The 22,547-nt window shown below is 38.7% G+C and overlaps 7 non-coding genes across 7 annotated transcripts; 2 read left to right on the top strand and 5 right to left on the bottom strand.

The window, feature by feature from the left end:
• Positions 5,867–5,938, top strand: TRNAQ-CUG. The gene has a single exon. It is a non-coding gene; the product is annotated as a tRNA-Gln (tRNA).
• On the bottom strand, positions 7,879–7,960 carry TRNAS-UGA. Its single transcript has one exon. It is a non-coding gene; the product is annotated as a tRNA-Ser (tRNA).
• On the top strand, positions 10,411–10,492 carry TRNAS-AGA. The gene has a single exon. It is a non-coding gene; the product is annotated as a tRNA-Ser (tRNA).
• Positions 11,199–11,270, bottom strand: TRNAM-CAU. The gene has a single exon. It is a non-coding gene; the product is annotated as a tRNA-Met (tRNA).
• TRNAS-AGA lies at positions 13,795–13,876 on the bottom strand. Its single transcript has one exon. It is a non-coding gene; the product is annotated as a tRNA-Ser (tRNA).
• MIR7857 (microRNA 7857) lies at positions 20,431–20,518 on the bottom strand. Its single transcript, NR_128470.1, has one exon. It is a non-coding gene; the product is annotated as a microRNA 7857 (primary transcript).
• Positions 20,543–20,624, bottom strand: TRNAS-AGA. Its single transcript has one exon. It is a non-coding gene; the product is annotated as a tRNA-Ser (tRNA).

The raw sequence follows: 22,547 nt of genomic DNA, 5'->3' as shown, positions 1-22,547 counted from the left end.
GCCTTGAGATTTAGGCAAGCTGTTGCATATATCAAAATTGTGTACCTTTTTAACTGTTGAAGGGAATTCCATTGTGTCGATGTACCACAGTTCACTTCTTCATCCATTCACTGAAAGATATATAGGGTTTTCTCCAGTTTGAGGCAATTATAAGGGGAAAAGTTATTGATAATATTAGCATATATAAATTTTCATTTTCCTTGGATAGATCCCAGAATGTGATTGCTGTGTCACATGGGAAGTACCTAACTTTATAAGAAATTATCAAACTATTTTCCAGAGGGGCTGTGCTTTTTAAAATTCTCACCAATTACTGAGATTTCTAGCTGTTCCTCATCTTCACCAGACACTGATCACGTCTATATATTTAATTTAAACCATTTTAATAGGTGTGTAATAATATTTCAGTGTTGTTTTAATTTGCATTTCCTAATGATTAATGTTGTTGAACATCCTTTCATGTGCTATTTGTCACCCTCATACTCCTTTTGGTGAAGTGTTAACCTTATCGTGGTAATCATTTTGCAGTATATACATATATCAAAGCATTACACTGTACAGCTTAAACTTACACAGTTTGATAGGTCAATTATATCTCAGTAAAGTTGGGAAAAAAATACAGTTACCATATATTCCAGCAAGTGAATTCTGCATATACCCAAAATAACTGAAAGCAGAGATACAAACACATATATGTACAACCTTATTCATAGCCTAATTATTCACAACAGCCAAAATGTAGACGCCACCCTAGTATCCATTGATAGATGAATGGATAAATGAAAGCACATATATAAAACACACATACAATGAAATATTATTCAACCTTAAAAAGAAGTAGAATTCGGGTCCATACTGCAACATTGATGAACCTTGAAGACATCCTATATAAAATATGCTGGACAAAAACTCTGTGATTCTGTTATATGAGATACTTGGAGTAAATTCAGAGATAGAAAGTAGAATGGTGGTTGCCAGGGACTGGGAAGATGGGGAAATGGGTAGTTATTGATTAATGGATTCAGAGTTGCAGTTTGAGATGAAAAAAATTCTAGAGATACATGGTGAGGATGGTAGCACAGCAAAGTCAGTGTACTTAACTCTGCTGAACTCTACACTAAAAAATGGTTAAAAGGACCGATTTTATGTCAAGTATATTTTCTCACAATGAAAAGTCAAAAAGAAAACAGATTATCACTTTTGTTGTTGGTTTGGTTGGCTTTTTTGGTTTCATTTTGAAAAATGCATTACTTTAAACATCAAATGCTATCACTTACATGTGGAATCTAAAAAAAGGACACAATGAATTTCTTTGCAGAACAGATACTGACTCACAGACTTTGAAAAAGTTTATGGTTTCCAAATGAGACAGATTGGAGAGTAGGGGGTGCACTGAGGGTTTGGGATGGAAATGCTATAAAATTTGGTTGTGATGATTGGTGTACACCTATAAATGTAATAAAATTCATTGAGTAATTTTTTTAAAATGCATTCCTTTATTTTCCTCATAAAGCAACCATATGCTATAATCCTGAAGTACACCACAGTCACATCATTCTTCGGAAAGCCCTAGGTTTTCCAGGAGCCTTCTTGGAGCTTATAGCAGTGCCTGAAAGTCAAATATTAAACCTTTCTCCACAGTCACACATTCTTTTGCTCTCTGGGCTAATGAACACAAACTCACAGGATGATTCGTTTTCAATATAGTCCATTTCTGTTGCTAAAAGTGTGAGTTGTGCTTTCTTTTCAATGAACACTCTGACTCCATTTTGTATTTAGTTTCTATTGCATTAATATCTGCTCTTTGCTTATTTCTTTTCCTGAAGTTTCTTTGGCAATAAATTAGTGGCCGCTTCTTAATTTCACATAACAAATGCCTAGAGCATTACTCTTAAGCATTTATTTGATATATATCTATATATATATTTCAGAGAATCCCTCTAAATACACTTCTAGCTGCACAGTAGTCTTGATATGTACTTTTTTATCATTTATTTCAAAATAGTTCCTAGTTTCTTTCTTTTTTCAATATTTTCATTGAGGTATATTTGATTTACAATGTTGTGTAAAATTGTTCCTAATTTCAATTGTGGTTTGTTCCCTAAACCATAAATTATTTAGAAGTGCATTTATTATTTTGTACACAAATACAAATTTTAATTTTTATGTTCTGATTTCTGACATAATTTTATTTCTGTGATAATTTTTAGCATGTACTAACCCCTGTGATGTTTTTGGAGACTTGCTTTGCAGCCTGATATATGTTAAGTTTGAAATAATTCCATGTGTGTTTGGAAGAAATTTGAATCCAGAAGCTGATATGAGCAATGTTCGCTCTCTCTCTCTCTCCATATATATATATGTATGTACTATATGTATACAATATGAATTGCATCACTTTGATGGTTATTTTTTCATGTATGCTTTTTATTAGTTTCTTAGAGAGTTATATGGTGCAAAAAATCCCACTATAATTGTGATATTTTTTAATCCTTCTCTTTGTTCTTCCATCAATTCCTGGAATTTATTTCTCCATTTTTTTAATTTCCAGAAGCAGGAAATTCTGGATAAAGCATGATTTGTAACTAGGAGATACCAGGTGTTACCTCTGATTGAGCAACTGCAAGAAAAGCCTAGGGAAAAAAAAATCTGTTTAATTTATAAAGCTTTAGACTATCCATTGAAACTTAAGAGCAATATTGCTACTTAAAAATACTTTTATGAGTTTCTTTCATCAAAAGAAATGAGGAAAACATAATTCAAGTACAGTTTATCTCATGGGAAATTCTGGATGAAGATTGAGGATAAGCTGCAGTGCAGATTCTGATCACCCTGTGCTTAAAAACAAGCCTGCTTCAATCCACCGGGTCTGATCTAGAGACATCTAACTCTGGCCTCCCCAAACTGAATCATCAGGAACCCACATCATAACAACTTTGAGATGAGAAGCCACTCAAGAACTGGTTTGACTAGAATCTCAGCCTCAGGTGTGGGTGCAACTTTGCCTCTTAAATTACAAAACTGTGGTTAATGAATCATGGAGCCTGAATTTGAAGGTGTTTTGTCAGCAGCTTTATGCCTAATTTTACTTCAGTGATTTCAATTTTTGATAGACAAATTAGGCTACATGATATAAAGGAGAAACTCAAATGCAGAGAATTTAATCTGGGGCACAGTCTTTAATAATTTTATTAATTCCCCAGTATGGTTTGCTAAGTGCTATGTTTTGTTTCTAAGTTCAATCTTGGTGTGAGAGGGTGCTTAACTGTCCATTCCATGTGCCGCATGGTGGGTGCTAAGCTAGCAAAGGTTTTGGAAGTCTTCCTTAATAACTTTACAATCTATTAAGAGGAGAGAAACAAAAATGCCAGCTTTATTTTCTTATTTTAAAAAATTCATTAAATGCCTTTCAATGGCCATGAGGCCCCAAGCAAATTCTTTTTACCTAGCACAAAAAGTTTCTCTACATGGGCTCAATGTCTTCTTCCTTAAGGCAACAAATGTTCACCAATAGATTAAGGATAAAAGCCCCATTGGAAACTCCTATATTCACTGGCAGTGCCCTTGTTGGTTTTCATGTTCACATACTGATGTTGGCATGTCCCCCTAAAAATAAATAGCTAGAGGGCTTGTCTGAGCTATAATTCTAAGCCCATTATGGAGCTTATTCTTTATTTCCCCTTTTATATTTTGCTATGTTGTTGTTGCCAGAATAAGCCCACTCCATCTTTTATAATTAAGATCTATATGCTGCACTCCTATTGTGCATTTTGTAAAAGGAAGATCATGGACCAGCATTTCCTGCAGAGTAGCAGTATTAAATCTTGTGCAAAATAAAAGTTTCCGTTTTATTTGTATTTTAGCTTTCCCTTATCTGTGCCATTAGACTGCATGACAAGAGCTTTCTCCAACCTATCCCTGGCTGGGCTTTATTTTTTGTACACAGTGGTGGATCTTCCATCCAAGTAGACACAAAATCTCCACAGGGACAGGGGCTGTGCCCTCATCTTGTTTCCTTTTTGTCTCTAGTGCCTTGCACAGATTCTGATCCTCCACAGGATTAAAAAAACGAGACAAATAATTGGAAAAGGTGCTAATCTAATTCCTTTTTCCCACAAGCACGGAAGCGTCTCTGTTCAATGTTTTTATTTCTTCATAGACACCCTAGACAAAGAAGTGGCTAGAATAGCCCTAGACAAAGAAGTGACTAGCGAGGGACACTGGCTATCATCTGGCCTAAGAGAATGGCATATTTAAGAAAGGAGGGGAGGTTTCATTCCTGTACTTTGCAAGCCTTAGTTCTACATTCCCTTTAAAATTATTCCCTTTGACTATGGTTTTTTATTCTGCGCTCTTGTGAGTTATAGGACAACACTTTCTTCACGGGCTGGAGATCCCACGCAGCTGTAATTGGCGAACACAGTCCAGAGTCTGGTGCAAGGTCCTGTAGCCCTTAGAAGGTGTTACTGTAGGAATTTTGCCTGGGATTGATGTTTTGCAAGATGTGTGTGTGTGTGCGTGTGTGTGTGTGTGTGTGTGTTCTTAACCACTAAGACTATTGGAAGAAGTGGGCCCCCTTTGCAATTTTGTTGATGCCAGTTAGCAGGAAAGTTGCATTCTGAAGTCTTTCGCCGCGTGGGCGAGTGCACCACACCGCAGGGAGTCGCTATGAGGAACAGGCGGAGGCGGAGGACCTTGCGTGGCAATGATCTGGCTGCCAACGCAGAGGGCTTTGTCACTGAACTGGCAGAACAGTCCTGAGGGCAGTTATTTGTTTCACCCGGGTGGTCACCGCGCCGCCTCATTTAAGGGGGCATATCTCCTTCCATTGCGTTAGAAGTCATTCTGCAGTCGTGGGGGAAGGCCTATGCATTCACTGGGATGAGTGCTGGGACGGCAGCCAGCACCCCTGGAATTCCACAAACACAAATTCCACAAACACAAATTGGCCAAAGCTCTGTTGAAATCTCGACAGAAACTTGCTGCTGAGCGGCTTCGGTGAGCGCAGCCGAATGGAGATGAGAGACCAGGCGCCTTGAAAGGAAGAGGGGACTCTACTGGGCTGGAGTGGACGCGGAAGCATCGACAGGCCCCGATGGATCTATAATGAAGAGCTCTGGGTCTAAGAAAAAGGTGTCTGCTGAATAGTAGTAAAGAATGTCTTTAGTAGAGTCTGGCAGCCTTCCCTGGGCACCTTCCTCTCGACGAAGACGAGTTTGATGAATCTTTGGTCCAGAAATGCCGCGACTCTGATTCACTCCTAACTGATCGCTACACATGACAAAATTCATTTTTTTCTTCAGGCATACCTTTCCCACTTCCTCGAAAGCACAGCTTCTCTTGCAAGTTTTCTTCCGTGAATGTGCCAGAAATCGACACATTAAAATTTGACTTCCTAGAGGCAATCGATTTGATAACCAAATAATTTAGTTGGAGAAAAATATCACATGGCTGAAATTGATCAGAGGTGCAGACGAAAGATACGAAATCGCTAAAGCTCAGTTTTCCCGTCTATATAAAGACTAAAAATACCTCAGTGAGTCTTAAAGTATTAAATTACATAATGAATATAAGACGTCCAATCCAAGGCTGGTGTATATAAACAGTGCTCATTCTGTTTTTCTTAATGAAGAAACCTAGAATCACCAAGTTTCTGAGTTAGTGGGGGGGGGGGCACTCTATGAGTTCCTGTACTGGCAAAAAAGTAAAATAAAAAATAAAAACAAAATAGAATTCCCTAGGATTTTCTTCGAAAGATTCTCGTGAGTCGATGTAGACTAAAATTTTCAGTTATTAAATTAAACAATGCTTTCAGTAGTTACTACGACACATCAGGGACAATTATGGGGAAAGATGCCCTGTGTGGGGTTCCATGGTGTAATGGTTAGCACTCTGGACTCTGAATCCAGCGATCCGAGTTCAAGTCTCGGTGGAACCTACCTGGTGCTTTGCGTCAATTTTGCACTCCCTCCTCCCCCCGCGGGAAAACATTCTCTACCTAAATGAATGGAATCAGTTTTGCCTCTGACATCTCTTGTGAGCTCCTGTGAGTCCAGACGCATCTGCATCTGGGTGAGGAGGCAGAAGTGGACTTTTATGCTGGCTTAATATAATTTATTTTATAAAAATGAAAAGAAGTATCAGAAGTAAGTATAGGTGGAAGACTGCAGAATCTTTACACTCTACTGAGACTAGAAAACCAACTCTAATAAAAAGCAAAAACAACTCTTAATAAAGTTTATTTTCTGTGCACATTAAAAAGAAAAAAATGTTCGCTATTTCAAGCATGAGAATTAAATAAATCTAATAGCACTGAAGAATATACAGTTAATAAACAAATTTCTCTTCTACGCATGACCTCTACCTGCCCAATTACTGACATCCCCCACTCCATCAACTGTGCCACTGAACTCAGTTTATGTATATAAAATACAGACAGACATATCACGAAGAAAGAGAGAGAGAGAGCAAAAGAGAAAGAAAAGAAAAGAAAAGAAAGAAGAAAGAAAGAAAGAAAGAAAGAAAGAAAGAAAGAAAGAGGGAAATCTTAAAGTAGGTGACTCTAAGTAAAATGCCATGTAAGACTCATTACATTTTTAAAATACCGACAGATTTAACATATTTCAAATTAAAAACTGGGGGGAAATCCATGATAATGTTTTCATTTCAATGTTCATCTGGTCAGTGCCACCCACAAAGCCAAACATCCCTTTTTCTCAGATAAATTGAGTGAGTACCATTATTTCTTTATGAATTACATTCTTTGTATAAGTTTTCCTTTTTAAATGTGTTCTCATATAGTTTTGCACAGGTCCCAGGAATTTCTCTCTCTCTCTCTCTCGTGTGTGTGTGTGTGTGTGTGTGTGTGTGTGTAGTATTTGCCTTAGATGAAGTGACAGTTGTTTCATTTTGTTTTGTTTTCCTGGATTAGAAATTTGGAGGCATTTCACATAGACTAGGGGCTGGGAAGATTCCACCTCCTCAAAGTAGTCTTATGGTGATACCCAGGTTATATGTGGAATTTCTAAGCATTTTTTTTCTCACAACCAATACATATCCCTCACTCCAAGTATGCTCACAATTAAGACTCCCCCCACCCCACCCCCCAATACACAGGTCTTATTCACTGTCTGCTTCTTCTCAACATTGCCCTTTTGGGTAAACTGCTTATTCAAACATTCATAACCAGATTCTCCTCCATAATAAATGAGTTCTGTGAAGTTCCTGGTTCTCATGTAAACACACTGTATTATTTAAAACCAGAGAGTGTTGGTTTTCTTTCTCACGATGTGCCACTAAGTGTAAAACACTATGCATCCTTGGACTTTTTTTTTTTTCCAAATAATATTGCAGTGGGAAAACACTACTTATGGTCTCGTCACACCCCTTTTACTGCCACAGTATGTGGAATCTACTCTTCATACGACATCATTCATATATACGGATCATGTTTAATTTGGTCAAAACAGAAGTTTGCTTATCATTGCTTATATTTCTAGATAAAAATTTTCTTCCCAGATAAAAATGAAAAAAAAAAAAAGCAACTGCCTCTACTCTGCAGCTGTAAAACTCTGTCTTTACTGCATACATTTTGCCACCACACAGTCTATTTAAATACCGTCTCATCGTCGACATCGAGCACTTTCTTCATCTGCTAACTGGAGATAGAAATATTACTGGGCTCCTGCTTAAATCAAATCTTAGTACATCTTAAGTGTTCAACAAAAACTGTCGGTGCCTACCTTTTAATGAATCCTAACAACCCTTGAGTAGACAGTAGTGTGGAGTCAACGAGAATATCGCTGTGCTTTTAGTAGTGGGAGTATAAACATGACATTGTACAGGTTGTGTTCTGCGGCGCAGAGTTCCTGATAAAACCGTAGTCGGCAGGATTCGAACCTGCGCGGGGACACCCCAATGGATTTCAAGTCCATCGCCTTAACCACTCGGCCACGACTACGAAGATGACATCGACCCTGAGGGCTAACGTGAACGAGTGGTGGGTGTGCGGCATGTTCACCAACAGTAGGTCTGGTAACAAACATTTCTTGGCCCTGCCCAGGCTTCTCGCTCGAGAATAAAAGAGCTCACTCATCTAGAGCAAATGAAGAACAAGTTGGTGATGTAATTCAATAAAAAGCACCTAGATAAGCGACTTGAACTTCCTGGGCCCTGGAGCCTCTCTACTAGCTGATGCTCTCTCGGACACTCAAGAGCAACATCTACTTCTCGGGAACTCGCAGAAGGGGAGCTTAGAGTTTAGAGTGAGCGCGAGACAGCCTGGAGTCTCAAATGCCAACGGGAGAAGGAACTCGAGTGAAGGGAACGTGCGACAATGCGGTGGTCATTTATATTTGCTCTCAGGGTCAAATTCCAAATCAGAAATCTCTTCCATGACAACAAACTGATTTGTCCTTCCAAAAGAACGATTGAAATCGGACTGCGGCTACAGTTCGGAGTGAGAGGCGGGAGCGGGGCTCGGGGGGCGGGGAGTGGAGGGTAATTTCTGTCCTAACTGGAAAACACAAGGCAGCAGAAGTCTTGGACCCCTTCCTTTGAAGGTCACTGGTGTCGTCCTTGTGAAGAATGCGAGACAGTTCCCAAGGGACAGCAGGCCTCAGCCTCTGGAGTCCAGGAAAAAGGGAGTCACTCAGAATATAGGCCTTCCAGGCATCTGGTCTATGTTAATACAGAATAGCGGAAAGAAGGAAGGAGGGAAGGAAGGAAGGAAGGAAGGAAGGAAGGAAAGAGAGAGAGAGAGAAAGAAAAGAAGGAAGGAAGGAAGAAAATGTGTGGTAAATGTTAGAATAAATCTAGATGAATTAATAGGGTTGATTCTTGAGTCAGAGACCATCTGATTTATGAGAATGCAATAATGAGGGAGAAACTTGCCTCAGATTCCTTTTTATGAAAGTATCAGGAACTCCAAAACCAAGGATTTTCTGATTTCTAGGAATGGAAGTGCTTCGCCAAGGCATAAATTAGTAGATTTGAAGAGAATCTCAGATACGAAAGGAACTTGATTCCATGATCAAGGTGGAGTAGATCTCTCTGGTAGTTAAAGCTCTTTCACCTCTGTTTTTCTTTAGAATAATACGCATAATCCTCCCTTCACTGTATTTTTGCAAGTGTTATTTGCTCTTACTGCCATGGCACTTGCTATACACCTCCATTTAGACTCATAAAGGATTTATACCTTTAATACAGTAAACCTGTTTTGAAGTTTATTGTCCTTGAAATGTCTTATAAAAGTATTGCCCTTGACCATCGGTGTGTGCATCACTTGGGGGACTTGTGAGAAATGCAAATTCTTGCGCTTGAAATCAGATCTACAGAATTAAAAACACCCAAGGATGGGAGGGGCAGGTGCAGGAAGATACAAGAATTTGAACTCCAACAAGAAGTTCTCCAGGTGATTCTAGTGCCCACTGAAGTTTAAGAAGCATTCCCTTTAAGAAATAATCTTAACAAAGAGAAACATGTACTGCACAATAAAATTTTATTATTTCTTAAAGTGATAGCAAAAAAAAAAAACCCCAGATATTTAAAAAAAAAGGATACATTTTTAAATATTTTTCTTCATCCATGGAATAGATCATTATAAAGCCAGTAAAACAAAATTTGGGGTGCCTTTGTTTTCATCTGTTTGTTCAATGCAGTCCACAATGAGAGCATCCATCCTAAACTTGTTTCTCAAATAATCAATGTCAGAGATTGGTAGAATTAATGAAGACATTTATTTCTCCACTTGTTCTTGCTTGCTAGCATTTAACTGTTTTTTTTTTTTAAAGAAAATCATTTTGAAAGAACTTCAAAAAAGAGCACAGTTTTGTAAGTCCTTTAAATTTGCAAAATGTTTTCACTTTTTTGTTGTTATTTTGAGTGTGTTTTGGCTGCACCTGTGGCGTATGAAAGTTTCCCCAGCCAGGGATCCAAGCCAAGCCTCAGCCTAAGCCACAGCTTCCCCAACGCCAGATCCAACTCCAAGTTTTCAGGTTTTTAAGGTTTGGGAGCTGTTTTATTCGAGGTCTATTCCATGGTTATTCCTGCATATGGATATGGGGAGAAAGGTGAGTGAAATACATTGAAATGGTGAAACGATCCTTCGAATCAAATAGCTGTACGTATGTATTTCATGATTCTCCATCAGAAGCTGACAGAGCAGGGAGTTAGTTTCTCAGGATGTCTCTTGTTTAGTCTCCTATCAGACCATCAGAATAAGGGGTCCTTCTAATCTGAGGAGAAAATGTTGCTTGCCAATTTGCCACAACATCGTTAATATTCATCTAAATATTGTCAGAGCAAAGAAATTTGCTTAATACAAAAATAGTTTCTGATTGAACATTTGACCCTTGAAGAGAACTAAAGTTCTGTACAGCTATTAATGCTAATAAGGCACATAACTGCCACGTAGTCGTGGCCGAGTGGTTAAGGCGATGGACTAGAAATCCATTGGGGTCTCCCCGCGCAGGTTCGAATCCTGCCGACTACGGTATCTTCCCTCTTGGAAGATTAAAATCTTCCGCACTGGACCCGTTTGATGTTTGCCTCCCAGGAAGAAACTTGTTTCCCCAAACGGGCTGTCTTCAAAGTTTCAGTGAAAAAGAGGTCAATCTTACTTCTTTCTATCATTTTTTTTTTTCTGCTTCTCCTCCTCATCCTTCTCCTCTTCCTCCTCCTCCTCCCACCCCTCCCTCTACTTCTTCTCCTCCTCCACCTCCTCCTTCTCCTCCCCCTTCCTCTTCTCCTTCTTCTAAAATAAGTCGACCACAGTCCTAATGGTGTTTTCTTTTTTCCCCTGGAAGAGTCCCAGGCTTTGGCAATGTCTTCCTGTTTCCTGAAATCAAAACCTTGCTTAGAAAGCAGTCTTCCCTAAAGAAAAAACTTGGCAGGAGTGTTTCCCCCTTACCAGAACACTTCTCCAGTCATAAATCTTGTTCACTGTCTGGCTTCTTCTCTTCAACACATTTTTTGAGCACTTCTAAGTGAGAGCCAAGTAAGCATCGATGAAATAGACTGTTGAGGTGGAAGACGAATAAGACTGGGTAATGTTTTCCATTATTCTGTGAGCTTTGAATACAGCTGGATCAAGAAAGAAATAATCCTGCCCCAGAAAGACAGACGAGAGTGGTGGCTTTCTTTTGACTATCATTTTTACTTTGTAGGTGTTTTAGCAGGTGAAGAAAAACAAGCGAATCTAGCAGAGGATGGTTTCGATCCATCGACCTCTGGGTTATGGGCCCAGCACGCTCCCGCTGCGCCACTCTGCTCACCATGCAATAAAAAAGGATACTTTTCAATCTTGATTCTTATCCACTTCCCCAATACTTTAAGGCTGTCATCTTCATTCTTCATTCTTCTCCTCTGTGCTCTTGACTTTCTTTCCCACCCTTAGAGTCCATGCCATTCTCAAAATGTTCATGCCACACAACCTCTAGCTTGCAGTTCACAAATTTTCAACACTTTCTTCCAGAGGATGCCAATCCTTTCCTGTGGGTTGGGAATTATGACAGATAGGTAGGTATCAATGACAGCTAGAGTGTCGGCTTTCCAGAACAGAAGTCCAGCAAAGCCTTTTAAAACCTTTCAAGAGTCACCTTCTTCCTCACCTTTCCTCACGATTTCTTCTGGGTCGCGGAACCAACTACCTTTCTTCTGTTCTCTCTTCCCAGGCATGCATTCCGATGTTTTCAGTGGTCAATTTCTCTGTTTCAGCTTTAGTTACTCCCCTCCTCCTGTGTCTGCGCTGGTTTTATTTGCTCTGCTGCTCTCGCTTATTGGAGACTCCAAAGTAACCTCCTTTTCTCCAAGTCCCCCTTCTTGCGGGGTTCAGAGCCGATTGCGATTCCTCCCCTCTCCCCTCGACGAGGAGTCATCTATGCTCCGCTCTCCGCTATCACAGGTGGGGTCACGCCGCAGGTTCCCTTGAACGTGGTCTCATTGCTCGGAAACCGAGACTCTTAGGAATTAATATAGAAGGCCCTAGCAACTCCACAGATTGCCAGGCCCCGAACTGGAAATGATAGCTCCCAAGAGCGCTGATAAAACCCTTTCCTGAGATGAGGGTTTTGTCGCAAGTTTCCCCTGAGGCAGGCGTGGTTTGTAGCGGCAAGAAGTCAAACCTCGGAAGATGCTCGCTGGTTTCCCCTTTGAGTTGTCCTTCATTCTTTTTTTGAATGAAATTTTTCTTCTGAATTCTGCAGGTCGTTTGCCTTCTCCAGTAGATTCTCGGAGTTGCTGCTCTTTTCCTATTCTCTGCCACAAAACCTGCAGACCTAGTGTTGACAGCCCAAGGCAGAATTTTACAGGGGTCATCGCTTGTACATCTGTATCCACTGCCTCCAGCATTAGCAGAACATGGTCGCCTCCTTCCAGAAGAGGTTTGCTGGGCCTATGACCTGTGCATTAATGTCACTTTCTAGGGAATGGAAAGGTTGGAGCCAAGACCTGGAAAAGGGTGTGTGGGAAAGCTGTAAGGTAGTTAATGATGGGGGATTTTGTCATTGCTAGAGTCAATTGTGTAAAACGGAGCCAAATTCCCTGTACGTGTTCCTAGTCATGGGCTGATTTGCCATCTGTGTATCCTCATTAATGAAAGGTCTCTTCATGACTTTTATACGTGTTCTGAATAGATTTTTTTTTAATCTGTTGTGTTTTGAGAATTCTTGTACATTTTCTAGATACTGTCCTTTGTCAAGTATGCAGTTTGAAAATGTTTCCTCTCAATCTGTAGGTTTTTTTTTTAACCTCTTAATAGTGTATTTTTGAAGAATAAAAGTGTTTTGTTTTGTTTTATTTCGATGAGGTCCAATTTATCTATTTTCCTGTTAAGGATTGGGCTTTGGTATCAAGTCTAAGACTAAGATCCTGAAGATCTTCTCCTAAGTTATTCCCTAAAAAGTTTTATAGTTTTACATTTTACTTTTCAGTTTGTGACTTAAGTTAATGTTTTTCTATGGGATGAGGTTTAGGTTAATGTGGGTTTTTGTTTTTGCCTGTGGATGTTCAATTGCTCTAGCCCCGTTTGTTGAAAAGGCTATCCCTCTTCCAATGAATTTCTCTGTACTGTTGTCAAAAAATTACTTGGGCAAATTTTGTATGGGTCAGAATATATATTTTAAGGTAAAGAAATAACCAGGACTATCACTTGATTTAAGTTTGCTACCATTCATTTAAAAATAAAGAGTGGACGGAATATTATACACACATATGAGTCTGAAAGGTTATACAAAAATTTATTTTATTGTGGAGAGAAACTGAACTGCTAGAGCACCTGGATATAAGATAGATTTTATTCATCAAGTATAACCTCAATTATCATTTGAGCTTCATACCATGATTATTGCCTTTACTATAAATGTTAAACTTCTCAATAGGCAAGGAAAATAAACTTTATATCAGCTGAGTACTTCTTTTTGGTAGACACAGTTTTCCAGTCACATGGAGGCAAAATAATTTTTAGTCTTCAGATAGCATTTATTTCTGGCACTTTATTTACCCTATAAACAGGGCAGATTAGTGTGAAGCAAGCATGGAGTTGTAGATTGACTTCACTCAGACAGATGAAAATATGAATGTGTTGAGACATATAAAGGATACAGTTAAATATGAGAAAAGAAATCTCTGAAAAGATAACAATTGCATGGAGAAGCACGTAGGATTTTGATATCGGGAAAAACCAAGATATCTGTGAAGCTAGGACTCTTTTTGGGGGAAAAGGATGTATATTAGGCCAAACCCACTGGAAAGGAATAGCAAACTCACAGTAACTTTGACAAGCTCGCACACAGACCACGTAGTCGGCAGGATTCGAACCTGCGCGGGGAGACCCCAATGGATTTCTAGTCCATCGCCTTAACCACTCGGCCACGACTACATGATGAAATAGTTCCTATAAAAGTAAATAGCTGTGCTTAATCTTAGTCTTCACAAAACCAAATTATGTATTGGAAGGATTGAATCATATGTTAGAACATGTATTTGCAGTCGTTGTTTCCTATTTTTCAATGTCATTCTAGTGACTATCATGCTGTTGCTCCATACTGCCCAGTAACTCTTTATCCTCAGAACTGGAAAGATTTCTTATTTGATGGGTTGTTGGAATAAGATAAGCTTCTGCTCTGTCAGCCTCTGGTGGAGATCCATGGGATACATCCCACAAACGGGAACATTCACTTCTGAATTAAATGTAACAGCAACGATTTAAAAAAAAAAACAGAACTTAAGCTCATGTATCTATTTTAATTCTGGAAGAATATACGAAACCTGGTTTCAGTTTGCTACTATGGATAGAAATTAAATAGCTGAGCATATGTATTGAAGAGAGATTTTTGTTTTCACTACAAATACTTCAAAATAACTTGTTTTACTATTATTATTACTTATGTATTTTCTTCTTTATCTGGTTTATATTCCTAGGAGTGAAATTGCTGAGTCATATGATAACTCTATGTTTGTTCCAGGAACGGCTAAACTGATATCCAACTTGGATGCACCTTCCCACCAGCAATATATGATGGTTCTGATTTCTCCATAGCATCCCTAACATTTGCTATTATATGCCATTTTCATTCAAGCCATCCTAGAGGGTGTAAAGTGGTATCTCATTGTGGTTTTAACTTGCATTTTCCAGAAGACTAGTAATATCAGTTTCTTTCATGGGCTTATTGGCCATTTGTGTATCTTTCTTGTAGAAATGTCTGTTCATGTCTTTTACCCACTTTTAAAGTGGGTTACTTTATTTTTCTTGAGTTGTAAGAGTTCTTTACATAATCTAGATACAGGCCCCTTATCAGATATGTGACTTTAAATATTTGCTTCCATTTTTTGTGTTGTCTTTTCACTTTCTTGACAGTGTCTTTTGAAGCACAAAAGGTTTTAAGAAAGCCTAATTTGTCAATTATTTTTTCTTGCTAGTGCTTTTGCTGTCCTCTCTTAGAATCTATTGCCAAATCTGAGGTCATGAAGATTTACTTTTATGTTTTCTTCTGAGAGTTTTATAATATTTGTTTTTATGTTATGTCTTTAATTCATTTTGAGTTAATTTATGTAAATTGTGTAAGGTAAGGATCTAAATTCATTTTTAAATAGTTTTTAGTTACATTAAAAAATAGTAGTTAAATAGTTTTTCCAGGCAACATTTGTTGAAAAGACTATTCTTTTCCCACTAAGTGGTCTTGGCATCCTTCTCAAAAATTGGTTGACCACAGGTGTCTGGCTGATTTCTGGATTCTCAGTTCCATCCCATTCACCTATATGCTTATCCTTACACTTGTACAACACTGTCTTGATTATCACCACTTTGTAGTTAGTTTTGAAATTGGGAAATGTGAGTCGTCTTACTTTTTTTTCTCTTTTCAAGATTGTTCTGGATATTCTGGGTCTCTTGGAATTCTATGTGAATTTTAGAATCAACTCATCAATTTCCACAAAGAAGTCAGCTGGGGTTTTGAAGAGAATTGCATTGAAACTGTAGATCAATTTGGAGGAAAATTGCCATCTTCACAATGGTAAGATCCACTCCATGAACATGAGCTATCATCCTCTTTATTTAGATGTCCATTCATTTCAGTAATGTTTTGTAGTTTTCAGAGCATAGCTTTGTAATTTTGCATTTTTTTTGTTCAATTTATTCTTGAGCATGTTATTCTTTTTGATGCTCTTTTAAATGAATGTATTTCCTTTTGACCTCATTTTCCTTCCCTAGGAAACATGGTGAAGCTGTCTGAAGCTTCCCAAATGCAGATGTTAAATGCTGAGTGATATCAGACAAGATCAGGTATGTTCATGGAGGTATGGCTGTAGGCTGAGAGCTATCTCTCTTTCATATGATTCATGATATGATCAAATTCCATTTCTGAATGGAATTAACATGTTGACTGGGGCATAAAAATGCAAAGTTAATAAAGCAAAGAGCATGACCCTTACCCTTGAGATTAGTGTCCTCTGAATGGGCTACTCCATAAACATGCAGATAAATACAGCCCACACAGGGAGAGTCTGAAGACATTGCTAAAGACTGACAGCATAATGGCAGAGATAAAGGGGAAAGAACAAGTAAAATTGAAATCTGTAAGTTTTAGGTGAATGGGACTTGAATGTGCGGATTGGAAGTGAGTACTGGTCCATGAGTTTCTATATACAAGAGGTAACTTGAAGAACTAGATCCTTAAAGTAGTACCTATTTGTTCTCAGAAGCAATTGATAGTGAAATAAAAAAAAAAGAAAGAAAACCTTTGTCAATACCCCTAGCAACGCAGGTCAGGCAAGACTTTTCAAAAGTCATTCACTTTAGGTGGACATGTGCTGGTTTGGGTCTGTGAACATCAGGAATACACATGTGCAAGACAGTGAGCATAGTGATTTTCAATAGAGCTTTATTGCTTGGTATACGGTTGAATATGATTTTGTCATTAGGAAGGCAGATGCTGGGTTTATGCCCAACAAATCTATTACAACAGTTAGAAGGAATTTGTTTAGAACCCATATATCTTTTTATAGTCATTTTACATGTTTCCCCAAACAACAAAATAGAACTAGCAAATCCTCTTCTTCTCCTGCAATGGTCATGAAGTTATTAAGACAGACTCAAATTATTTATTGGCTCAAAATCCTACAGTATGTAAAACAAAACATATTCATCCTCTCACAGAGAGATGGTTCTGACACGAAACTAACAATTGTAGAAACCATGTGTGAACTGAGGCACTTGCCACCAGCCTCTACATGGAGTAAAACATGAGCCACTGCAGCTCCCAACCTGCAGTGCCCCTGAGTGGAGCTCAGGGTGGAGACCAGGAGTGAGGCTCTCTGTGCTCTGGGAAAACTGGAAGAACAAGTCTTCAGATAGATATTTGTAGAAGATTTTATGAGCCCAATTCCTGTATCTCCTCATATCTAGAAACACACTAAAATCCATCAATGATGACCAGTGTCTGTGACTAGTAGTAACCTTCATGAGGCCAGCAACAGACTTCTGTAAAATGGGTGCATGGCTGCAGGCACCTCCTACTTCACCTTTTTGACTTATATCTTGATATTCCCCCTTTCCTTTCTGGGGCAGTATTTTGGATCTCCCTGAAATACTGCCTCCTGGGCTGCAGTTAGTGGACAAAAGATGTCATCTGTGAGGACAGCCACTTCCAAGGCTGGGCCAGCGACCCCTAAGGGAACTCAGGAAAGAAACAAACTGGCCCACAGCTGAGGTGATATCAAAGGAAGGATTCCAGTAAGCCCACACCCTTACATCTTTCCATAGAAGCTGGTTTTCTAGAAGTCTTTTTCTGTAAATCTGGTTATCTGCAAACCTTTTGTTCCTACTACCTTCCCTTTGTCGAAAAACCCATATATCCTAGCTACCCCCTGGCCTCCTGGGAGTGGTTTCTTGGGGCTTGAGATGCTGTCTCCCGGGCTTAAGTCCTATTTTCACCCCAAATAAAACTTAACTCTCAACTTTCAGGTCGTATTGTTTTAGTCAACACATGTCAGGAGTTCAAAAATATTGTTGGAGAACATAGACACTAGACTGAGACCCTCTTCATTGAAGAGCCTCCTTTATGTTAAAAAAAATAGTTTTAACTGTATTGGTTAAAGCTTATTGCTTAACCATTATTAAACTGTAATTAAGCACAAAGTTGCTGAAGAAGTGACGTCAGTTGTAAACCTCAATTTTATAAATAATTAGAAGGACAATATACAGCCTGACAATATATAGCCTGAAGCTAAGATACCAATCAAACCAGTTCTTGGAGTTTCTCTTTCCTTTGAGAAGTTTCATGGGTGTGAGCTTCGCACAGTTCACATTTGGGACACTAGAATGGATCACAAGCAGGTCCAACAGAGTGGAATGGAATCTTGTTTTTTTTTAACCAGAGTGAAAAGTATGTCAGATTCAATCCTTACTCTAAGACCTCCCCTGAGAAGGAGCCCTTGATGTGTGATAGTCTCCTTTTCTTCTGTTCTTCCTTTCTTTTTCTTTTTTTTTTAAGGGCTAATGATCTTAAACAAGTTTATTTAATTAATTGTGTGTGTGCGCATATGTGCATGTGCACATGCGCAGATGTCTGCACCTACGGCACATGGAAGTTCCCAGGGTTAGGGATTAAACACATGCCACGGGATGCTTACCCCACTGTACAAGAGAACTCCATATTCTTTCTTTCTTGTTGAAGAAGGAAGCATGCAAAAGGGAGACAGATGTTAGACAGCATTTCTTTTCTTAAGTCTTAAGGAATATTCTGAATTTTGTGTTTTCCCTGAGTGTTTACGGCACTGTCCATGTAGAGGTGGCACTTTCCATTTGAAAGTCACAGATATGTCATAAATAGCATTTAATTCAGGATGTTCTGTTGCTTCTGAAAGACTAGCAGATGAAACAAAGGAAATATCAAGGATTCATAAAATATATAAGAAATGGTAGATTAATTGAACATCCACTTTACTGACACTTTCAAATGGTGCCAAGGGGAAAAAAAGACATGAAAGGACACTCTAAAGAAATATACTATTTAAAGGACACACACCAGTTAGATTCATAAATGGGGTTAGTTTCTACTACATTAGTTTATATCATTTAAATTGACTTAATAAGTGATTACCTGGGCTTTGAGAATGAGGGTAGGACTTAGTTCATTTGTTCAAAAACACACATTACTAGCAGGCAGAATGAATGATAATTACAGAAATAGTTTCATATGAGATACAGAACAAATATAAATTCTTGCTGCATGTTCTTAAACAATGTTATGGTAAAGATACCACGAGGGGCACAGAGCAGGGGAATGAAGGATGAACTTGTGAATATTGAGCTCTTGCTCCTACTTGGAATGAGCGCTAAGTGCAAAATGCAAACCAGACTTAGAAGATTTTTGCATAAAAAAACCCCACAAAAATATCACACTGTCAACTTTTGGAATTGCTTACATGCAGAAAAGATATTTTGGATATATTGGGTTAAATAAAGTTTGTTATTAAAATGAATTATGCTGGTCTTTTTAATTTTTAATATGGCTACTAGGTAATTTTAAATTATATCAGTAGCTCACATGTGTTTCTATTGGAAAGATACTGATGCTCAAGTGCAAGATGCTCAAATGTACTGATGCTTTAATTTTCCTTGTCTCTAAGAAATTTCAGCAATTTAAAAGTAAAGTGAGAACTCCTTCTAGAATCCTAATGACAGTATTCAGAAGCCAGATCACACACTGGTACTCTACAAAGATTCTGTGTAATTGTCAGTCCTGGCTCAGGATCTCTATTCCGCCCCCAAAATTGGAATTTCATACTCATCCAGAATGAGAGGAACTCCTGCTTACACTATCACCACTCTTCTCTAAGGTATCTTTTTGAATACATTTTCATTTTTAAACTCCATACATTGATGTCATGTGAGTCACTTCCCTAAACACTAAAGTTAGGAATTGTTTCCACAGAAGGGTTTTAACATTTCATTTGCTTTGACATTCTAGAATTCTATTAGTTTCTTAGAGTCAAAGCAACTCAGGTGCTGAATGTGAGAGAGGGAGAGATGAGAGATGATGAGTCTGCAAAGAAAGCTCGAGTTTGTCCTCTGGAAGCCCAGGTCTTAGTAGATAAAGCGACTCGGTGACTTTTTATTGTACTTCATGCCTCTGAAGATACACATCAAAGAGGAAGGGATCTAGTATTTAATCAACAATTCAGGAAAGCTCTTGCTTAAGAGCAATTATTAGACACATCCTGGGATGAAGGATGACACTAAAGTATGGCAACTGTGCAGATCTCCACAGAGAGGTGAGGTCCAGTTCCCCTAAGTTGCCAAGGCAGTGATAACCAAATTTTCCTAGGAATTTCCTAGAAAGCTCCTCAACTGTGGTTAACATTCCTTTACCACTTTAATACATTAACCCATACATACTAATCATACAGTAGGATTATGCATCTGAACTATAGCCCAGAATGAGTCAGAATCTCACTTCATGTTTATTCCCTTTCTCTTTACCACCATCCTGAACCCTAGGACAAGTCAGTCTGGCATAATATTGTAGACAGTTTTACTTCCTTCCCCCCCAAAAGGCTTAATTAATATCTTTGGTTGTGTAGGGTTTGCTCATTAATACCCAGTTTGAATTTGTAATTGGCCAAATTAGCGGTGAGTCTTGACTTTCACTTGTATTTGATCCAAGAGTTCTTGGGGTTTCCTTTTCTACATGGACTTAACAAGGATGTACATGATTGGGAAAGAGCCCTGATTCCAAAGAAAGGGTGATTCTTTGGAGATGGAATACTCCTGCCAAGTTCTTTCTATAGGAAAATCTGCCTTCTAAGTAGGGTTTTGATTGCAGGAAACAGGAAGGCATTGCCAGAGCCTGGGCTCTCCTTAGGCAGTGGACAAATTAACTGAATTAATTAAAACAGTATCTCCATTGATTAATTATTTCATGGATATTCATCCTGGTAACTAAAGAGCCAGGTTGGAGAACAATCCAGTTTCTTCCTTGAGGGTAACAGCATTCTTCCCAAACTGGCTATGCTTCAATAGGGATTGCCCCTAAGGGGAGGGCACCGTAGTCGGCAGGATTCGAACCTGCGCGGGGAGACCCCAATGGATTTCTAGTCCATCGCCTTAACCACTCGGCCACGACTACACAGCAACTGGGTCCGACCTGAGTGTAAATAGCCCTAGAGAACTTCAGCTCTCTTCAAAATGTCGCATTTTTCTCCCAGAAAGTACATTTGTGTTACGTAAAGCTTTTCATTCTTTGGCATCATTTAGACAAATATTATGTTGTTGTGGCAAATTGGTTAGTAACACTTCTCAAACTGGAAGGACTCCTTATTCTGTTGGTCTGATGGAAAGGGACTAAGGTTTTTATTGTTTGCTTTGCAGTGAGGGAGGTTTTTAATTTGATGTAGTCTCACTTGTTTATTTTTTGTTACTTTTACTTTTGGTGTCAAATCTAAAAAATCATCAAGACCCATGTCAAGGAGCTCAAGATAAATTAAAGACTTGAATGTAAGACATTAAACCATTGGAATGAGAGAACATATTTGCAAATCATATATCTGATAAGGGGTTAATATCAAAAATATATAAAGGACTCACACAACTCAAAGGCAAGAAGACAACTCAATTTTAAAACAAGTAGATCTGAATAAATTTTTTTCCAAAGACAAACGTATGGCCAACAAGTACATGAGAAGACACTTAACATCATTAATCAGCAGACAAATACAAATCGAAACCACAGGGAGATATCTCACACCTGTTAGACTAGCTATTACACAAAAAGACAAGAAATAACAAGTTTTGGCAAGAATAGGGAGAAAAGAGACCTCTTGTCCACTGTTGGTAGAAATGTAAATTAGTGCAGCCACTAATGGAAAATTGTATGGAGGTTGCTCAAAAAATTTAAAAGAGAATTACCATATGATCCAGCAATTTCAATTTTGGATATTTATCCAAAGAAAATAAAAACATTAACTTGAAAAGAATATATGTACCTCCTTGTTCACTGCAGCACTACTTACAACAACCAAGTTATGAAAACAACCTCAAGAAGAAGAAGAAAAATAAGAAGGAGGAGGAGAAGGAGAGCGTTCCTGTAGTGGATCAGTGGTAACGAACATGACTAGTATCCATGAGGACTAGTGTTCCATCCCTGGCCAAGCTCAGTGGGTTAAGGATCTGGCGTTGCTGTGAGCCGTGGTGTATGTAGGGCACAGAAGCAGCTCCAATGTGGTGTTGTTTTGGCTGTGGCATAGGCCAGCAGCTGCAGCTCCAATTCGACCCCTAGCCTGGGAACTTCCATATGCCTCTGGTGAAGCCCTAAAAAGACAAAAAAAAAAAAGGAACAGAAAACAACCTAACTGTCCATTGACGAACGGAAAAACAGGTTGTGGTGTATATATATTCCATTCTATATAAAATTCTGTATATATGTGTGCATAAAAAAGAATGAAATCTTGGCATCTATGACAACATGGATGGACCTTGAGGGCGTGATGCTAAGTGAAATAAGCCAGACAGAGAAAGGCAAATAAGTGGACAAATGCGTGGAATTAAACAAAAACAAACAAAACAAACCAAGCTTATAGATACTGAGAACAGATGAGTGGATATCAGAAGAGGGGTCATGGGAAGTAGAAGAAATGGAGGAAGGGGATCAAAAGATAAATACATTTTAAAACAAAGAAATTAGGGACGTATCTACTATTGAACCTTTCTAGAGAGGATAGTTTCTAAAGAGCTTCCCAAAGAGGCTGGCAACCCCCTCAACAATCTGTTTCTCAGGGTATTTTGTGAAGGAAGTGTCCTTTGAGTCCTCCAGGGAGATAGTAGCGGAAGGATGAAGAAGCATCACATACGATAAATTCATTGCAAGTTTCCTATGTCTTTTAGGACATTGGGAGTCTTTCTCCACCTTATACCAAGCACACTGTTAGACTAATTCCCAGCTGTTCTAACTAACAAACCAAATCTGGAATCTCCATTAAGTGTACCCATATGAGATTAATTTGACCCAGTTCAACACCGTGCTTCTTTTTTCCTGATCTAGCACTACCACACA

Source organism: Sus scrofa, chromosome 7 (assembly GCF_000003025.6).
Source record: "Sus scrofa isolate TJ Tabasco breed Duroc chromosome 7, Sscrofa11.1, whole genome shotgun sequence".
NCBI lineage: Eukaryota > Metazoa > Chordata > Mammalia > Artiodactyla > Suidae > Sus > Sus scrofa.
Note: the sequence above shows the minus strand (reverse complement) of the source record. Positions and strands in the feature narration are given on the sequence as shown.